Source organism: Mytilus edulis, chromosome 8 (assembly GCF_963676685.1).
Source record: "Mytilus edulis chromosome 8, xbMytEdul2.2, whole genome shotgun sequence".
NCBI lineage: Eukaryota > Metazoa > Mollusca > Bivalvia > Mytilida > Mytilidae > Mytilus > Mytilus edulis.
Window position 1 is genome coordinate 56,137,044 of NC_092351.1, and position 7,306 is coordinate 56,144,349.

Below are 7,306 nucleotides of genomic sequence, written 5' to 3' on the forward strand. Positions count from 1 at the left end.
TCTCATTGGATATGAACTTCTTTACTCTTACTGTTTATCTACATCAGAGAGATTATTTACCAAAACTGCGTTATTTTCTCTTCCAAATCACATTTTCCTTTAACTGAACAAAGGATTTTTTTCCAGAGACTCAATTGCTAGCATACATCTTTTTGTTCAGTTGTCACTGCATGGATTCATTGTCTTTTTATGTGAATCAGAACAAATTGTGATTACCCAGCAGGCACACAACGTTGATTTAACATTGAATCAATATTTATTTTCTATGTTGAATCAATGTTGAATTATTATTAGATTTTGCAAATTTGTATCAACGTTGAAATCCTATGTTGCATCAACGTTGATGTTCAACATTGAATCTATATAGATTAATGGTTGCTTCAACATTGTTTCAACCAATAGCTTAATTGAATTCAGATTGAATTCAGGGTGAATACAATACTAGTATTCAACACGGAATCAAAATTGGTTAGTGGTTGTGTTCAACTGTGTTTCCACCTAAACTAATATGTTTCATTCATCCTGTATTTTCTTTGTCTTGCAGTCCATAATTTTATACTGTAGCAATATTCAAGCTATTGTCTTCTTAAGGCGCTCAACATGCAAAATGCCATAGCAACATTCTGCCTCAGGAAACCTGATCCAATAACTGCTCCATTAGACCCAAGTTTGAAAAATAATCTCAAAACAAATTTGATGAACTTTAAATAAAGTCATTGTCTGGTTATATTTGAGATTGTGTGGGTTTTAGCTCATTGTTGAAGACTGTATGATAACCCAAAGATATATAAATAATGTTCTTTGGTTGATGGCCGTTTTGTTATTACCATGTTAACAATAGGTACAACAATAAAAAGTGTTTGGGTGCACACAACTTTGAATAGATGCCATTGACTGCCAATTACTTGTAAAATATCAGTAATTTTCAAGAATAAAACTGAGTGACTTCATTCGTGTGATGATAGCATGGCTTGACCATGATGATGATAACAACCAATCAACTAAATAACAAATAGGTGTGTTGATCGCTTTCCTACGAACCATAATTTAACCACCAAGATTTTTTTAACATTAACGATATGCATATAACAACACAAATTATCATCCAAGAGAAATATTGATTTCGAAAGCACAACCCTTCATACACAAATTTTGCTCAATATCTATTTGAAATATCTGAGTGATCAAAATATAAAACAAAAGTTTGCTGTTTGGACACTTCCTACCCCATCATTGCCATGTATTCTAATGTCCAACCACCACAGTGTGGGAACGGAACTGTACGGTTTTCTAATAATTTGGTCATTCGGGAGACTGTCAAGCGGGGCTCCAACATTTGCAAAATAACAAATTGCTTGATGGGAACTTTGATGAACTCTTATGTTCCTATATAACGTTTCTGCTTCAGGTTTTGATAGCTAAGACATTTTTTATGTAAATATGAACCAATAAAATAATAAGAAAGATATATGCATCCAAACGTTTTCCTTAGAATGGTGGAGCTCCGTGTAAAACGATCAAAATTGTCACACAACAGCGATCAAAAATGTCAAATAAACATCGAAAAATCAATGTTTGCTACCTGAATTTTCACATGTACCTTTTCTGATATATAGTCTTACCTGTCTGAAAGTTTTAAAGCCATTGTCCCAGTACAAATTCAAATATACTCATTTTCTCTATGTCGGATATTTTTATTGACTGTACAATCGCTTGCAAGATTACTGTAATATCACTCGGAGCATTCCTGTACAATCGCTTGGAGCTTTCCTGTAGAATTGCTTGGCCAAATTTATTAAATATATTGCATATGCATTGCATTGGTTGTTTCTTGTTGTCCTATTATATACATTTATGATATTTGAAGTGAAAATAAGCACAAAACCAGTCATTTTGACAATTAAGATTCTATCAAGGAATCCTTTTAAGGTGACTATATTAGAGACAAAAACAAAATGTGTACAATAGATATCAAAAAGAAGGTGTGGTATGATTGCCAAAGAGACAACTCTCGTCAAGTGACCAAAATGACACAGAAATTACCAACAATAGGTCACCATACGGTCGTCAACATTGAACAAAGCCCATGCCGCATAGTCAGCTATAAAATGCCCCGAAATAACAATGTAAAAAGAGAAAACTAACGGCCTATTTATGTACAAATAATGAACAAAAAACAAATATGTAACACATAAACAAACAACCACTGAATAAGTATACAAGACAAAAAGAAAAGGACAGTACAAAATATGTTAAGAATCTCATCTAAAATATAAATGAAAATAATCCTTGTACAAAATAAATATTTATATATACCGAAAAGTTGACTAGATGCTCTGGAAGGGTAATTAGCATATTTTGGATTTTACTTATTATTTAACAGCAATTTTAAAAAAAAGCAAAACATATTTGAACAATACAACAAAGATTTTTTCATCACAGGATCGGAATATTGTAACTTGAAAAAGGAATTCGAATGTAAAATGGTGGTAGTTAACCACTGATCCAAGAAAAGACACGTATATGTCAATAAACATGATATTAAAATAAGAAGATGTGGTATAATTTAAAATGAGATGTCTGTTTATAACAAGCTATAGATACTGGTAGAAAAAGCTCCAGTAAAATTAAATTTTGTCAAGGATGGGAGAAAACTTGTTATCTGAAAAACAGAGAAAACACAACATCCTTCAACAGGATTTTTTTTATATCAATGTCACGATTCAGGAACTTTTTAATATTCCCAAGTATAGCATCCGACAAACGAACGAAACAGTTGGTGTTTTTTTTTTTGTGAGAACAACATTTTATCAAACCACATTTATATTTTCAATATGAAAATAAGGAGATTTGATATGATTGTCAAAGTTCAAAAAATAAATGGATTTAAGCAATTATAGTCGGCTGTAAAAGGTCCCGACATGAAAAATAAGAATCAATACTTTTCGAATTTAACTGACGGCAAAATTCATAATAAAACAATTTACGAAAAACATATATGACAGACATGAACCAACGACAACCACTGAACTACGGGCTATTGACTTGAAACAGGTACATAACGAATTTGGCAGAGTTGAAAATGTCTGTGTGCGCTCATTTCTCCAAAACTAGCACAGCACAAGACCAAACTATAAAAAATCAGAAGAATGATCGGATCATCATTTAATACTATCATTGACGATATCAGACCAGGTGCGGATCCCGCCTTTCGGCAAAAGGGGGATCCAAACCACGGAACACCCTGAAACGTCCACAAAATAAAAAAAAATCGAAAAAAATGAGGTTTCAACCACCAAAACTCCTTCTTCCCGCATACCGGATCCGTTAATGCAGGTTACATCCATTCAAATATATCTTCAAACAGCAGTAACACTTTTGAGTGTGAAATTTAGGTTTAAAAAAAATGATAACAATACCAAATAACTAACTGTTATTAAATTATAACAGAAAAAGGAGAGAAAAATCAAGCCAGACATATATTGTGTTGGATTGCAGTAGTTTTAATAAATATTTATATGACAAAGGTATCATGGAAAACATTAACTGATCATGAATGTGGCAGAAAGATAGTAGTAAGTTTTATCTACTTAAGAGTTATAATTAGTCATATGCCACTAGAAACTATTACAGCAAAATGCAATGAGTGTGTAGGTAAAGGTAATACCTTTGACTAGCTTGATTGCTAACTAAACCATAACAAGGTAAAGTATGTTACCCTCCTTTCGGAAAAGTCTAGGTGGCCAAACGATGAAAAAAAAAGCTCCAAGCGATTGTACAGGAAGGCTCCGAGTGATATTACAGTAAACTTGCAAGCGATTGTACAGTCAATAAAAATATCCGACATGGAGAAAATGAGTATATTTGGATTTCTACTGGAACAACGGCTTTGAAACTTTCAGACAGATAAGACTATATATCAGAAAAGGTACATGTGAAAATTCAGGTAGCAAACATTAGATTTTCGATGTTTATTTGACATTTTTGATCGCTGTTGTGTGACAATTTTGATCGTTTTACACGGAGCTCCACCATTCTAAGGAAAACGTTTGGATGCATATATCTTTCTTATTATTTTATTGGTTCATATTTACACAAAGAATAATTTTGCTATCAAAACCTGAAGCAGAAACGTGATATAGGAACATAAGAGTTCGCCAAAGTTTCCATCAAGCAACTTGTTATTTTGCAAATGTCGGAGCCCCGCTTGACAGTCTCCCGAATGACCAATTTATTAGAAAACCGTACAGTTCCGTTCCAACACTGTGACCACTGATTAGAGAGAAATATTCAATACGATAAAATTAAAACAAATTTATTTATTAATAGTGAAACTTCATCTTCTCTTTTCTCACACCTTGTCTTTTTGGAGCCAATTTAAGAAAGTTTATTGTTTTGTCAGACACTTGAATTGCTGTTCCGTGATTCCATCTAGGTCTTCATGATGACATCTACAAAATCAAAAGTTGTAACATTGTCCAGTTTAATTCTGTTCAACACATTTAACTATTAATATCTTCATAATGATATTACTTTAAAGTATAAATCAAAAGTAAAAGAACCGATGAAAACTAAAGTAAATAACAGTTGTCCTATGAAGTCTCAACTACATTTTCTTTTAGATAGACTAGAAGCTATAATCTGCAAGAAAATCCTAAATACTACATTTTAATTTGAACAAATTGAAGGTTTGTCCACTTATGTCTTTTTCTGTATTCCTTGTGCTGCGGTATGGATATCTGTCTAATTGACATATTCGAGGATGGTAAAGGGAGGTTCTTAACACGGAAACACGTGAAATAAAAATTAAAAAAAAAGCTGCAATGAAAATAAAAATTGGGGTAAAGGAAGCACGAAAAATTAAATTGTGAATATTAAGTAAAAAGTACCAGAAGTTATAACTCAGTTGTTATTGGAGATCACACAGTCATGATAATGAACACAATGACCCTGCAGTCACCTTTTCCCTTCCCATGTTGCATCCAAATCGGGGGGGGGGGGGAATATTCATAACTTGATCGCAATTTATATCCTCCCAGCAGGCACACAACGTTGATTTAACATTGAATCAATGTTTATTTTCTATTTTGAATCAATGTTGAATTATTATTAGATTTTGCAAATTTGTATCAACGTTGAAATCTTATGTTGAATCAATGTTGATGTTCAACATTGAATCTATATAGAATAATGGTTGCTTCAACATTGTTTCAACCAATAGCTTAATTCGAATTCAGATTGAATTCAGGGTGAATACAATACTAGTATTCAACACGGAATCAAAATTGGTTAGTGGTTGTGTTCAACTGTGTTTCCACCTAAACAAATATGTCATTCATCCTGTTTTTTCTGTGTCTTGCAGTCCTTCATTTTATACTGTAGCAATATTCAAGCTATTGTCTTCTCACATGTCTCAAGGCACTCAACATGCAAAATGCCATATCAATATTCTGCCTCAGGAAACCCGATCCAATAAGTATTAACTGCTCCATTAGACCCAAGTTTGAAAAATAATCTCAAAACAAAATTGATTAACTTTAAATAAAGTCATTGTATTTATATTTGACATGGTGTGGGCTTTAGCTCATTGTTGAAGACTGTATGGTGACCTAAAGATATATAAATAATATTCTTTGGTTGATGGTTGTCTTTTTAACAATAGGTACAACAATACAAAGTGTTTGGGTGCACAAAACTTTGAATACAATGTAGATGCCATTAACTGCCAATTTAAATACTATCAGTAATGTTCAACAATAAAACTGAGTGACCACATTCGTGTGGTGAGCATGGCTTGACCATGATGATGATAACAACCAATCAACTGAATAACAAATATGTGTGTTGAGGGATTTCCTACGAACCATAATTTAACCACCAACATTGCTTTAACTTTTTACAATATGCTTATAACAACACAAATTTTCATCCAAGAGAAATATTGATTTCGAAAGCGCACAACCCTTAATACACAAATTTTGCTCAATGTCTATTTGAAATATCTGACTCATCAAAATATATAAAACAAAGTTTGCTGTTAGGAAACTTCCTACCCCATGTATTCTAATGTCCAACCACTGATTATAGAGAAATATTCAATACGATAAAATTAAAATAAATTTATTTATTAATACTAATAGTGAAACTTCAACTTCTTTTTTCTCACACCTTGTCTTTTTAGAGCCAGTTTTAGAAAGTTCATTGTTTTGTCCGACACTTGAATTGCTGTTACGTGATTCCATCTAGGTCTTCAGGATGACATCTAAAAAAAAATCAAAAGTTGTAACATTGTAAAGTTTAATTCTGTTCAACACATTTAACTATTAATCACTTCATAATGATATTACTTTAAAGTATAAATCAAAAGCATAAGGTCTCAACTACATTTCCTTTTAGATAGACTAGAAGGTATAATCTGCAAGAAAATCCTAAATACTAAATCATAACTTGACCGCAATTAATATCCTGGGATCATATAAAAAGGAAATTTTTATCGCATAAATATATACATATAGCTTCTGACCTTTCCATCCCAAAGTTGTAAACAAGCCCCACTTTTTATGCGATTAAAATTTCTTTTTACTTATGATTCAATCACATGGTTTCAAAAAGTCAATGATAAAAATTCATGACATGTTGCAAGATATCTTGGGAATGGTAACATGCTACGCTGATCCTCCTCGAGGATCCTCAGGTCAATCCTTAGATTGTCCTAAACATCCCCCTTTTTTTCGTGTAAAATTTCAACTTTTCAGTACTGTTTCATAACAACATGATATGCTCACATTTCTAAAATACGATAACTTAATCACAACAATTAATATAAATACTTACGATAAAAATGTAAAAGCTGTATACAGGAAAGATATTGATAAAAACTCTGTAGAAATCACTTGTGGTCTCGTTAGCGGATATTCAAACTTTGGCAACAAAAACAACTGCGCATGCGCATATAAATCTGAACAGTCTTAAAATAGAAATGTTACAATGCCGCGAAAATTTAAATCGTTATTTAAATAGATCTATCCGAAGTTTATATCACAAGTTGTCAACAACAATTTGTTTATGTACTGATGTATACGTCTTTCTCTTTGAATTGATAAAAAGAATAGAAAAAAGAAAGAAATGAAAACAAGATATTTGACATCAAGGAAAAAGGGGGAGGGGTCTTTTAAAGGGAAGGGGTAATTCACAAATATTTAATTTTATATTCACTGTATGATCCTGTATACACGCTAGTTCTATTACTAGTCTAATGTTTTTGGGTGGGGGTGAAATTTTGGAATTTTCTATTATTTCAATATTT

The 7,306-nt window shown here is 32.1% G+C and overlaps 1 long non-coding RNA gene across 1 annotated transcript; it reads right to left on the reverse strand.

Moving 5' to 3' along the window:
* Nucleotides 1-4,299: 4,299 nt before the first annotated feature.
* On the reverse strand, nt 4,300-6,928 carry LOC139487052 (uncharacterized). Its single transcript, XR_011655725.1, has 2 exons — nt 6,835-6,928; nt 4,300-4,451 (listed from the first exon to the last, which is right to left on the reverse strand). It is a non-coding gene; the product is annotated as an uncharacterized lncRNA (long non-coding RNA).
* Nucleotides 6,929-7,306: the final 378 nt, after the last annotated feature.